This window comes from Hordeum vulgare, chromosome 2H, assembly GCF_904849725.1.
Source record: "Hordeum vulgare subsp. vulgare chromosome 2H, MorexV3_pseudomolecules_assembly, whole genome shotgun sequence".
Lineage (NCBI taxonomy): Eukaryota > Viridiplantae > Streptophyta > Magnoliopsida > Poales > Poaceae > Hordeum > Hordeum vulgare.
In genome coordinates this window covers 461,553,527-461,568,031 of record NC_058519.1, presented here as the reverse complement: position 1 = coordinate 461,568,031, position 14,505 = coordinate 461,553,527, and positions in this window count along the sequence as shown.

The following is a 14,505-nucleotide window of genomic DNA, read 5'->3' as shown; positions in this document are numbered from 1 at the left end:
GAGTGGGTTCCCAAGGAAACTTCTAGCACTACCTCATCTAGTGCTACCACAACTCCAAAGATTCCCATCAAGTTGATGTGGATGAACTGTTGGAAAAGGCAGTGCCTAGGAGGCGCTTAGGCACGCCTAGGCGCTAGGCAATGCCCAAAAGCCTCCCCTAGGGCATAAGCGAAAGCCTAGGCAGGACATGCAAGAAACTTTCTATCGAGAGAGAAATCAGGCCATATTGCACTAGTGCGTCAAACGAGCCATATTCCAATGGAAGTAGGTGGTATTTAACTTATATGTATGCTTTGAATTAAGATAATACACATATAATAACCATAAATATATCCTAATAGTAGAAATCATATTACCGCCTAGGCTATGCCTAGGGCGCTTATGCACCGCCTAGGCACTAGGCACGAGCAAACAGCTTGACTTACGCCTACCGCTTTTTCCAATCTTGTGTGGATCCCCAAAAGGAAGAACTAGAAAGTTCTTGAGGGGTGGCTCCGCCAGTGAATTTCACTCTGATTCATTTTGGCAAGAACTACATGCAATTAACCTCAACCATATGCATTAGTTGAAGGAGTCACACATTCCCTCAAAGGTGAGCAAGGGACAAGGTAAATAATGCATCTTTGGACATAACCTCCCATGTATTTCACTCCATGTCCATAGATATCTTTGCATTTGTTCCTCTTGCTTTGGGACCAAGGAATCTTACAAACGTCGCGACCGACTCTTGAGTCCGTGCAAAATCGCCAGACAACTTTCGCATTCAATTCAACCCGCCGGTACAGTGCTCGCTTGTGCAAGCCGCCTAACAGATGGACGTGAGCCGCCGTCCCCGCGGTCCGGGTCGTATCATTCCACCGGTGTTACGCCTGCTCATCTGAGTCGCACAACGGTCGCGCCTGAGCCGCCGTCCCCGCTGCCTGGTTTATATATAATATGTCCGAAGATTTTCTGACGCTCATCCATGAAAAATACATGAAGTGCTATTCATCTTATGTACTTTTTAGTACATGTTATTTGTCCAAGACCAACTACTTTGTCCTGCAATATATTTATGCATGAAAATTCTTCATTACAAAAAGTGGCTTTATATCTCGGAGATGGAGCGGGTACCAGCATCTTCCTCCACTGGCTTATTCCACAATCTAATATGGAGACTCTCAATCCGCCTCCTTGAGTCCACTTAAGACTCGAGGGCTACATGGACATGGCTCGCCAGATTCAACCGGGCTAAATAAATTCAATAACCCTGGGTCATTGCAAGGAAGATAACCCGGCACCGGGGGGCTACTGCCTCATTGGCGAAAGAAATAAAGTCACCCAAGAGGACGAGCCGCCATCATGCGACCGTTCAAACACGGGTGCCCTTCTTCATTGGCTGGCAAATTTAAAGTCGCCCAAGAGGACGAGTCGCCATGATGCGTAATTCAAACATGGTTGTCTGACTTAATGGCAAAAATTAATGGTTAAACCTGCATGTGTGCATGATGCTACCCCGAACCTCGTGTACCCTCGTTTCACGATAAGTCAATCCATATGGACCCTGAACTTATCCGGGTTAAAACATCGATTGGGTCATGTGGGGGCCGGCTTACAGAAAGCGAGGATACTCCATGGGATATTAAGCCGCCTTCTTTGAAACTTGGTTAAACATGCATGTCTTCATGCTGCTACTCTGAACCTCGTATACTCTTGACATGTCAATCTAGTTGGACCCTAAACTATCCAGGTTAAAACATCGATTGGGTAGTGAGTGCCGGCTTACAGAAAGCGAGGATATTCCATGGGCTATTAAGCCGCCTTCTTTGAAACTTGGTTAAACCTGCATGTTTGCATGATGCTACTCCGAACCACGTGTACTCTCGATAAGTCAATCCATTTGGACCCTGACTTCCTGGTTAAAACATTGATTGGGTAGTGAGGGCCGGCTTATAGAGAGCAAGGATAAACTAGTAGCTATCAAGCTAGTTTCATTGAAGTAAGATTCAAGTCCCATAAACCAACACTATTCTATCATATACATGCATCATCTTGCATTGCATCATGAATCATACATACATATCATGCCGGTCTTCAAACTGGGTCAAAGCATAAATTCTCGCAGGTGCAAATAAATCTTTGAATAGCCAATTTGGCTGGATTTACACCATGGTTTATCATAACCAGCATTAAAAGATTGGGTTTTTTTTAAGCCAGCTCGGAAGAATTGACTATTGTCGAAGAGCCGCCCTATCACATATAATGCCGGGTCATCTAATTGACTGGCTCTTGGATTTCTTCAACTTGTGATGTGCAGTAAACTACAACACGACCAAGGATTTGTTTCATCAACCATATATATTTCTCAACCATATATATTTGTCGGGTCACATTGCAACCACGACCAAGGATTTGTTTCATCACAAAGGTATCATGAAAGTGGATATGATTCTACAATGGAAGGAATAGTCCCAAGTCGCTGTAGGCACATAACCCGGCACTTGGGGGCTACATTATTCAAATCAATATTACATCAAAGTATGAAAGTCCCATGTCGCTGCAATCATGCACCATGACACTTGGGGTTAATGCAATCTGCTATTTCAAATCATCACATCATCAATAGACCTGACTATTTCAAGGAGATAAGCCGGCCCTGGGGGCTAAAGGTCGCTCTTTATTCAGCTATGGATTCAAGGAAGAACTGGCTCATCATTTTTATAATGACCCGGCCCTTGGGGCCTACACATTGCCGCTCAAGTTTACATAGTCAGATCTCCAAAGTCCTTGCTCATAATTGCATAATGACCCGACCCTTGGGGGTTACATCATATGATGTTTTATTTTCAAAGGAGAAGAACGTGTAAGTCCCGAGTCGCCGCAAGCAATCAACCCGGCACTTGGGGGCTACACTACTCACATAAAAATTTCCAAAGTCCCAGGTTGCTGTAGGCAAGACAACCCAGGCCTTGGGGGCTACAACACTTAGTTGTTTTCATAGATCTTGATGTCCAAATTGAAGACCCGACCCATCACACATTGATGAGCCAGCCCTTGGGGGCCACACCAACTGAATCTTTATAAGTATAAGATGATTACAAGTCCTAGGCTGATGCAGGTAAGACAACCCGACACTTCGGGGCTACACGGTCAAAGTTATTGTTGCGAATCTCCAAGTCATCATGAACTGCTAAACTTGGAGGTTGGGGGCTATAGGCAATACGGATATATCAAAAATTTAAAGAGCATTTTCAAAGATGACAATTGTTTGACGGGGCGTTGCCAACAATCATGACCCGTCATTATCAATCATAACCCGCCAAAGCAAGAGAAGCCGGTTCAACATTATGTGGATTTCTTATTCCCCAAATTTACATCTAGCCAAAGTATTGGAGGCTAACTCGATGTCATATATATATATTTTATTATAAAGGACACGTACCTACGAGATGGTTGAAGGCGGCTCGAAGAAACCTGGATTTTTAGGAGCCATTTCATTGATAGAAGAAGGGCAAGGAGCAAGCCGGTCCCTTAAACATATTTATTATTCTTATTTTAGTAGCTTACCATGGATAAATTCAACATAACCTGGGGGCTAATGTCGGGGATATATATGACCCGGTCGAGCTTGGCGACTCACTGGTGACCCGGCCGAGCTTGGCGACTCACTGGCGACACGGTAGGCGGGTCAGACGACTGACAAGACTGAAGGACCAAGGCCCGGTGTGTAGCCCATCATAAGGCGGCTCATAGAAAGGCCAGGAGGGCCGGCTCACAAGAGAAGGCCCAAGAAGAGGAAAGACTCCCACAAGAAGGAAACAAGACTTGGATTAGGATTCAAGAGAGACTAGTCCTAATCCTTCTCCTAGTAGGACTCTACATGTAAACTTGCCCAAGAGGGACGAGTTAGACAAATTCATAACTTCAAGTCATTAGAGATAGACAGATTAGACACCCTCAAGATTAGAGGTAGCGATTCCACACCCTTGTATCGAGATTATCATCTTCATCAATGAAACACAAGAAGGACGTAGGCTTTTAACTCCATCGGAGGGAGCGAACCTGGGTAAACTCGCGTCTCTCGATTCCGACCAACCCATCTCAAGCCACCACATAGTTGTGGTGGCCTCACACCTAAGTCCTTGCACGAGGACATATGTCATGATAGAAACCACGACACACTCGCTAATACACCATGACAACAAGCTTGCAAGAAATGTGACTAAGGAGTTAGTCACGGGATCTTGTATTACAGAATGAGTAAAGAGACGTGTCGGTTACGAGATTGAACTAGGTATCGAGATACTAACCGACGATCGAATCTCGGGCAAGTAAAATACCGATGAACAAAGGGAACTGCATACGGGATTGACTGAATCCTTGACATCGTGGTTCGACCAGTAAAGATCTTCGTAGAATATGTAGGACTAATATAGGCATCCATGTCTCGCTATTGGTTATTGACCGTAGAGGTGTCTCGGTCATGTCTACATAGTTCTTGAACTCGCAGGGTCCGCACGCTTAGCGCTCAATGATGATATAGTATTGTTGAGTTATTATGTTGCTGACTGAAGGTTGTTCGAAGTCCTGGATGAGATCTTGGACATGACGAGGAGCTTTGTAATGGTCCAGAGGTAAAGATGGATATATAGGAAACTCTAGTAATGTACCGGGAGTGCCGAAAGGGTTTGAGGGTCCACCGGAAGGGGTCCACCAGCCCCAGAGGGGTACATGGGCTAAGTAGTGTGCGCACTAGCCCCTGGTGGGCTGGGCGCTCCTCCCCATGTAGGCCCATGTGGCTGGGTTGGTGGAGGGCAAGCCCATAGGGTGGGGCCACCCTTGCCTTTGGTGACAAGGCACCTCCTTGACCGCCGCCCCACCCCTAGGGGAAACCCTAGGGCATATCCCCTCCTCCCTTCCCCGTATATATACTAGAGAGTTGCAGGCAGTCGCACTATAAGCCATGGCGCAACCCTCCTCTCTCTCTCATAGTGCTTCTCCCTCGTTTGTGTCGCGGTAGCGCTCGGCCAAGCTCTACTAGGACATCACCACCACCGCCACCATGCCGGTGTGCTGCCGGAGAACTCAAGATACTACTCCACCTATGCTCGCTGGATAAAGGTGGTGAAGGCGTCATCGATTTGTACCTGTGCTGAACGCGGAGCTACCGTTCGTTTGGCACTAGACCGGGGCGAATCGTGATTGGATCACGGGACGGATCGTGATTGGATCGCGAAGATGGCCGACTACATCGACCAAATTTCTTAACGCTTCCTCTTAGCGGTCTACAAGGGTATGTAGATGCACTTACCCTCTCGTAGCTATTGATCTCCATAGCTAGATCTTGGGTGTTCGTAGGAAACTTTTTGTTCCCCATGCAACGTTCCCCATCATTCTCACCAACATTATATTCATGTTGACACACTTCATATCAATTGTCGTTGTTCATCCTCTTTCATTGTATATCCATACTTATTTTTTTGCTTTCTTCTTATGTGTGTGAAAAACTTTGAAAACCCAAAAATATTTCTCTCTTCTTTTCATTTTTATTCCTTAATTAGATTGCAGTATTGAAAGAAAACCCAAAAATAATTCTCTTGCTTGTTGGGATCTTTCCCGTGTAAATATTTTTCTTGTTTTGTTTTTTCCTTTGATTATTTGCTTTATTCGTAAAGACCAAAAACTCCAAAAATATTTCGGTGTGTTTCTCTAATTTTTTTTCCTTTTTATTGGGTGACTGAAAGGAGAAGACCATGATGACGATGAAAATGTTGAGTTGTTCTCATATACATTAATGTTAATCTAACAAAAGAGCCAATATTACATTGTCTTGTCCTTTGCGTAAATTGTTTCACGGATTTGAGATTAGTCCATGACACACTTGCACTATTAATTTTATTTTCACATCATTCGGTCGTGCAAGTGAAAGGCCATAATGACGATATTTGATGCACTGATCGTGGCAGAGGAAGCTGGTATGAACTCTCCTTATTTATCCGTTTTTGTAAATATGTTTAGGTCGTTCGATATTCATTAAGCATGTTATGAGTAAACATGTTTATGATGACAATTAGATATTATGGGTGCTCATGCCATGCTTAAATAGCTAGGTGTGGATAATGATTTATCTTATGTGTCAACATGCATTAAAATGGTTATGATATGGTATGGTAGTATGGTATTTCCCCGTGAGTAATTCGAGCGGCTTGAGTTGGCCTATGTGCAAACATGTAGTTGATTAAACACAAATGCAACCTTCATGATATTTAAATTCATAGTGTCCATATCCTACTCATGCTAATGTTCAATGTTAATTATTCTCAATGCATGATTATGACCATTTTCGCTCTCTAGCTGGTTGTGTCTCAATCTATTGCTAGCCTTCACATGTACTAAGCGGGTATACTGCTTTTGCATCCAAAATCCTAAACCCAAGTTGTGCCAAATGAGTCCACCATACCCACCTATATGCGGTATTACCCTACCGTTCCAAGTAAATTTGCATGTGCCACCTCTAAAAATTCTAATGAACTTCCATTTTGTGTGCTCGTACGACTCATGGAGCAATGGGGTGGGCGATATCTTCCATGATAAGCGGGTTATTCTCAAGATGGGCAATTTTTTGTTAGTAGTTTCACAAGAGAGGATGGTAACAAGGATGCCTAGTCCTTCATAATCAAAATAAATTAAACGAAACTCCTGAGACAGTTGAAATATTGGAGGGCACCCGAGGATTCGGTCAGCCATGGCTTGTGTACGAATGGTGGATGGATGTAAACTTTACATTTCCGCTTGGGAACCGCCAATTATTTGTTAAGCATGGAAGATATTGAAAACTCTATTGTCACGTTGACAGGAAAAGCAGACCACCCAAAATTACAATTTCATCTTAGTTTTAAACCTTGAGCTCTCACACCTCTCCAAATCAATGCTTCCCACTGCGAAGGGCCTTTCTATTTAAATTTATGTTATTTACTTTCATATTATTTTATTTTATTTTAGTCATCATCTTCTTACCAAAGCACCAGACTTGAGAGCACTAGTGTCATTCTTATTCATGGAGTATAGTAAACGTTGGATGTGAGCATGACTGGATCTTTTCTACTCTGAATTGTAATGTTTAGTCGTTGCGTGAATCTGAGAGGTGCTCTACATTTAAGTTTAGTGATATACAATGTCATCATATAATAACATGATTGTTTTGACAAATTGTTGGCTTGTGAGATATTTTATTATTGCTCGCTAGCTGGTTATGTTATTGCCATGAGTAAATATGATACTTAATTGTTATCATGGATATGGTTATTTTTTATTTATGGTGAGAACCAAGTATGTATATGGCCACGGGAACAAAAGAGTTTATAAAAGTTTCCTTTAACACTTTGAGTTTATCAACTGAATTGCTTGAGGACAAGCAATGAGTAAAGCTTGGGGGAGTTGATATGTATCAAACGTATCTAATTTTCCAAACACCGTTGCTCTTCTTTTGGACTCTAATTTGCATGACTTGAACGAAACTAACCCAGACTGACGTTGTTTTCAACAAAACTGCCATGGTGGTGTTTTTTGGGCAGAAATAAAAGTTCTCGGATTCGAGGAAACTTTTTGTGGATATTTTCTAGAAGCCATAAAAATTATTGGAGTAAAGACCCACCAGAGGGGCCCACACCTATTTGCGCCAAGACAAAGTGCGCACCCACCCCTCCTCGGGCGAGCCCTAATGGCTTGGGGCCATCTCGTAGATCCTCCGATCATGATTCCAGACCTATAAATTCACAATTATAGAGGAAAAATAGAGATAATTTTTCAACACATTTTATGAGATGAAGCCACCGCCACCTCCTGTTCTTCCTCGGGGGGGCTTATGTGGAGTCTGTTTAGGGCTCCGGAGAGAGAGATTAGTCGCAATCATCATGAACCCTTCTCCATTAACAATTCCATGATGCTCACCACGGGGAGTGCATAATTCCTTTGTAGGCTTGTTGGATGGTGATGGGATTCGATGAGATTGATCATGTAATTGGGTTGTTTTAATAGGGCTTGATCCCTAATATCCACTATGTTCTGAGATTGATGTTGTTATGACTTTGCTATGCTTAATGCTTGTCACTAGGGCCCGAGTGCCATGATTTCAGATCTGAACCTATTATGTTTTCTTTGAATATGAAAGTGTTTCGATCCTATCTTGCAAGTTGTGTGCACCTCTTACGTGTCATGATCCACATACCCCAAGGTGACAATAATTGGGATTCTTTTCGATGATTTTCGTAGTTTGAGGGGTTCATGTATTCACCATGTTTTAATGCTTTGTTTCGGTTCTCTATTAAAAGAAGGATTTAATATCCCTTAGTTTCCTTATGGAACCCACTGCCATGGGAGGGCAGGAAAAAAGATGTCATGCAAGGTCTTATTGCATGCATGTATGACCATATACGAAATGCATCCTACATTACACTGATGAACTGGAGCTAGTTCTCTGTCACTCTAGTGTGTAACTGTTACCTGATTGATGTCATCTAAATCATTATTCATTGCCGGTCCACGCACCTACACATTTCATATACTGAATCTTGCTAAGTTACTATTGTTGTTGCTACTGTTACAATCACTACAAAACTTCTCATGTTACCATTACCATTACTACTTCTATTTGGCTGTGGTACTAAAATTTTGGTGCAGAGAGATATCCCAGGTGTGGTTGAATTAACAACTAAGCTGCTAAGATCCATGAATATTCTTTGTCTCCCCTTGTGTCAAATCAATAAATCAGGGATTAATACTACCCGCGAAGACTGCTACCATCCCCTATACTTGTGGCTTATCAAACTTCTATGTGAATATAACGAAACATAACCATTACGTTGTCTTCCTTGTCCAACATCAACTACTTGATCAAGTTTTAAAGTAGTTAATGGGGGATAAAAAATAATAGAAGATGTCCAAGATAGTATATTTATATGTGAAATGTCCATTCCTTCAATATTATATCATGAATTGTTCAAGTGACCAATGCTACATTTGTTAACTTCCAATTTTTTACCAATTATACTTCTTGTATGTGAAGTAATTAATCCCTATGGGACAAGCATATGAAGCATATATAATTTTATATTTTTTACATTCAATTCATTCAACATTTTCTCTTAGGAAATATGTAAAGCACAAGAGTGAACATCAAACTACTCTCAAAAGATATAAGTGAAGATCGAAGAGTAGCAAACAATTAAGTAGCTATGTGAGGATCTATATCTATAAATACTTTTAGATCTGATATTTATTTCAAACAACAAAGAAAACAAGGACTCCCCAAGAATAGCACATATCATGTGAACGAATAAGCACTTAGGATCAACATAGGCTAATCGATAGTTGTTGACAAAGAGAGGTGGGCTGCATAGCATCCGCAAGCTTAGATGCTTGATACTTCTTGTACTATTTACTTGGGGTGCCTTGGGCATCCCCGATCTTGCGCTTATGTATCTCATTCAATCCTCTCATATCGCGGTTATACCTAAGTCTCAAAAACTTCATCCACATAAAACTTGAAAAGAACTTGTGAGATAGGTTAGCACACATAACAATAAATCAACACTTCATGTACTGCCAATAGAAGTTGAATAATAACTTTCAAACATTATATATCTTATAATATAATTTCCACAATTTATATCCATCAATATAAGCCATGAAAACTCTAGGATAAGTAGATAACAGAACTATGACATCAATATGTCCAAATATAATAGTCTATAGAAATTCATTTAAAAAGTGTACTTACATAACTCCAAAAATTCTAAAATTTAGGACACGATAAATAATTTTTATGGTGGTATTGTGTAAAAATTTAAGAAACTTTCCACATTCTAGTAAAATCTTGTAATTCAAATACTACAACAAATGTTTCCTATTTTTACAAAACACATCACACATATAAAGGAAATTATTGAAACTTTTAATTGAAAATAATAATTATAAATAACATAAATAACATACTAACAAAATAAAATGGCGCTCCAAGAAAAATATATGTCATGTGACGAATAAAAATATAGCTCCAAGTAAGATATATCGATAGTGTTGAAGACGAAAGAGGGGATCCCTTCCGGGGCATCCCCAAGCTTAGACAGTTGAGCATTACTTGGATATTAACTTGGGGTGCCTTGGTAATCGACAATATTTGGGTATTTCCACTACTTATTTTCCTCATATCTATATCTTACCCCAAACTTGAAAACTTCAATCACACAAAACTTAACGGAACTTCGTGAGATGCGTTAGTGTAATAGAGATAGATCATACACTTAGGTACTGCCAAGACAAGATTCATTATTATTATCACATAATATGTTATTCTATTCTATCATTCCCATAATTTATATCACAAAATTTAAGCTATGGAAACACTAAAACAAGCGAACAATGCATGCAAAACAAAATGTGTAAAAAACAGAACAATCTGTAAACATCTAAACTAAAACCATACTTCCCTATCTTTGAAAATTCTTATTAATTGTGTCAACACAATGAATTTTCATATCATTAGTGTGTAGAAATTTCAGAATATTTTGATGCTCCATTATAATTACATAATTCATATACTTGACACAAATTGTTTTGTTTTTACACAGAACCAAATCACCAAGGACCCGCACTATCCCAAAGGCTTTACTTCACGCATTATTGAAATTAAAAACGCAAAATTTGATCACTATAGTAGCTTAATCGTGTGAACACACGAAAACAAAAATGATAAGTGTTTTGTCGTCTCCCAACAAGCACTTTTCTTCAATGTCTTTTAGTTTGGCATGAGGATTTCCCTGATGCTCACGTAAAAGTAGTAAATGAAACATGCAAGAGAGCATCATGAATCACATGGCACACATATTTAAGTCTAATCCACTTCTTATGCATAGGGATTTTGTAATCAAACAATTTACTGTAGCAAGAATCAACTTGCATAGGAAGGCACAACAAGCCTAACTTCAGAACTTTGAACACATAGATAGGAAACTTCATATTATTGAAATATACATAAGCATATTTTCCCCCCTCATAACAATTTTCAATAGCATCATGAAGGAATTCAACAATATAACTACCACATAAAGCATTCCTTTCATGATCCACAAACATAGAAAATTTATCACTCTCCACATAAGCAAATTTCTTCTGATTGATAATAGTGGGAGCAAACTCAACAAAATAACTATCATGATATACTTGATTAACATAACCAAATTCAACATTAAAATCATGATGAAAAATTTCATGCTTACTATCACTCCTTATAGCATACATAAGAAATTTGCTCATCAAAACTCGGGGGACTACAAATATCATCTTCATCAAGCATAGCATCCCGAAGCCTTGGCTTTGCATATCATCAGCATCATGGATATTCAGAGAACTCATACTAGGAACATTGCAATCATGCTCACGATTCAAGGAAATCACACTAAACATTTTTGTTAAATTCTTCCTCTAACAATTGAGCACAACTTTCCGATCTAACATTTTCATGAAAGACATTATAGAGACGAAGAATGCGAGGTAACCCAAATTCCATTTTTTGCAGTTTTATTTTTATAAATTAAACTAGATATAAAATAAGAAACTATAACATTCAATTGCAAGATTTAAAGATATACCTTCAAGGAGTCACCTCCCTCACAACGGTTCTACAAAAGAGCTTGATGTCTACTACACAACTTTAGTCTTGCGGACTCTGTTGGGCCTCCAAGTGCAGAGTTTTGTAGGACAGTAGAAATTTTCCCTAAAGTACATGACCTAAGGTGTATCAATTTGTGGGAAGTGTAGGATGAATATTATCTCTCTCAACCAACCCTAAAATCAAATACAAGAAATCTCTTGTGTCCCCAACACACCCACTACAATGGTAAATTGTATAGGTGCACTAGTTCGGTGAAGAGAAGGTGATACAAGTGTAGTATGGATAGTAGATATAGGTTTTTGTATTCTTAAAATATAAAAACAACAAGGTAACAAGTAGTAAAAGTGAGCATAAATGGTATTAAAATAAATGGGAATAAGGCATAGGATTCATACTTTCACTAGTGCAATTTCTCAACAATGCTAACATAATAGAATCATACGATCATCCCTCAGAGTGCGACAAAGAATTCTCCAAAGTTCATAAGTAGCAAAGAACATAAGATGAAATTGTTTTAGGTAGTATAACCACCTCAAAGCTATTCTTTCTGATCAACCTATTGAGCTATACCTACAAGTGTCACAAGCAGCCCTAGAGTTCGTACTAGAACAACACCTATGATACGTATCAATCAACCCTAATGTCACCTCAAGCATTCATGCATTAATTATTAGACAAGCATCAAACAATTTTAGATTCATCATATTCAATCCAACACAAAGAACTTCAAAGAGTACCCCAAGATTTCTATCAGAAAAAGTAGGACAAGAACATGTATCAACCCATATGCATAAATTACCCCATTATCACCATGGGAATCCGCAAGTTGACTACCAAGACATATATCAAGTTTGTCAATAGAACACCCCATTGTCAACATGGGTATCCACATGCAATACATACAACAAGTAATCTCATATCCAATATTCAATCCGACATAACAAAATTTCAAAGGGAAAGATTCAATTCATTGCATCAAGATAGCAAGGGAGAAACACCATATGATACAACAATATTAACAAAGCCCATGATATGTCAAGATCATGACATCTCAAGAACATGAGGGAGAAAGATCAAACACATAGCTACTGGTACATACCCTCGGCCTCGAGGGTGAACTACTCCCTCTTTGTCATGGAGACCGTCGGTATGATGAATATGGCCTCCGGTGATAATTACCCTCTCTGGTAGGGTGACGAAAGTGGCTCCGGATGAGTTTTCTTTGGTACAAAGTGTTGTGGGATCAGACCGAAAGTTATAGGTTAACTTCTGGGGGTTTTTGGGACTTACAGGATTTTTTAATGTTGGAATCACATCAAACGGAGCCACAGTGTTGTCCCAAGCCATCAGGGCCAACCCATGGGGGTGGTCATGCATGTTGGCTTGGCACCAACAGGTGGCCCTTCTGCGATGGTTCTTCGCTCCAGTATTTCTTATTTGTTCGTGAAAAAATCATCGAAAAGTTGTGGGCGATTCCGAGAACTTCTATTTTCTGGACAAAAACAACACCAATATAATTCTATAGAAAACAACTTTGGTCCGGGTTAGTTCCAATTAAATCATAGAAAGTGCATCAAAACTATATAAAAGCATAGTAAACTTAGGTAAATATGGCATGAATATTTCATAAATTGTCTATACATTGGGGATGTATCACAAAGTAACCAAAAAATTGAATGACATATATCTAAGCGTCACCTTGGCTCGATCCACGGCTGTAGGTGATGAAGAAGTCATGTGACTGGCTGCTCCTGTGTGGGTCGATGGAGTGGAGATGAGAGCGTTTGCAAATGCCACTAACGAAGTTTGTGGTGCTAGTGGTGTATATAGAGGAGGTGGCACAACTAAAGTTGGAACAACTAAGAGAGCATGACTAGATTGAGCCTAATACCAAGTGGTCGTCTGCTCATGAGGATAACTGCTGGTTCGTGCCTTAGAGTCCTCCTTGAGCTTTCCAAGATTCATGGCCATCTCAGCCTCTTTTATATCAAGATCATGGAACTTAGTCTCAATTATCCTCTCTAAGATCTCTTGGTTCTTCACAAGGTCACCTAGGTGTTGCTCCATCATTTGGGTTGCTTGAAAAAGATATGCCATTTGGTCACCCTTGGACTTAGGCATCTTATAAGTGGTAGCCCTAGTAGTAGACGAATTTGGCCCACTGGACTGTACAGCTACCCTCACAACCTCTGCCTACTCCTGAGCACCAATAGAACTAGGATCAACTAGATCCATAGTGATAATGCAATCCTCTAGCTCTGGATAAAGTGGCAAGTGCTTGTGCTCAAGCATATATATGTTGTTACCAACTTTGGAGTTGATGAGAAACTGAATGTATGGAGAATAGACACAAGGGTGCTTCTGATCAACAATAGTCATGTTCACCGTCTCTACTATCAAATACATGATGTTGAAACTAGTAAGATCATCAAGGTGGTGCAGCATGTCAATGGAGTAGCCTATGGTCTCTATATGATCTCCATACTTGGGTATCATTATATGCCTGAGGATGGTGTTGATGGTGGAAAGTCCTCGTAGAAAGAAGTACACTCAGCCCCACTAATGATTCTCCACCGAAGTAGGGATGGGCGGGTACGTGTTCTTCAATATGTTGTTGTTCATGTTACTCTCAACATACACATCAATGAAGCCTTCTCTCTTCGAGGGGAAGTCAAGCAACTTAGCCAATTCATCAACTAAGGACTCAAAAACCTTTCACCTTCAGTCATCCACTTGATTCTGCCACCAGGATAGAAGTGTGTAGTGGAACTGAACTTCATGATCAGATCCTCACACTAGTCACACTTGACCTCACTCATGAATTTGCAATGTTCACGATCTTGAAGTGTTCATGT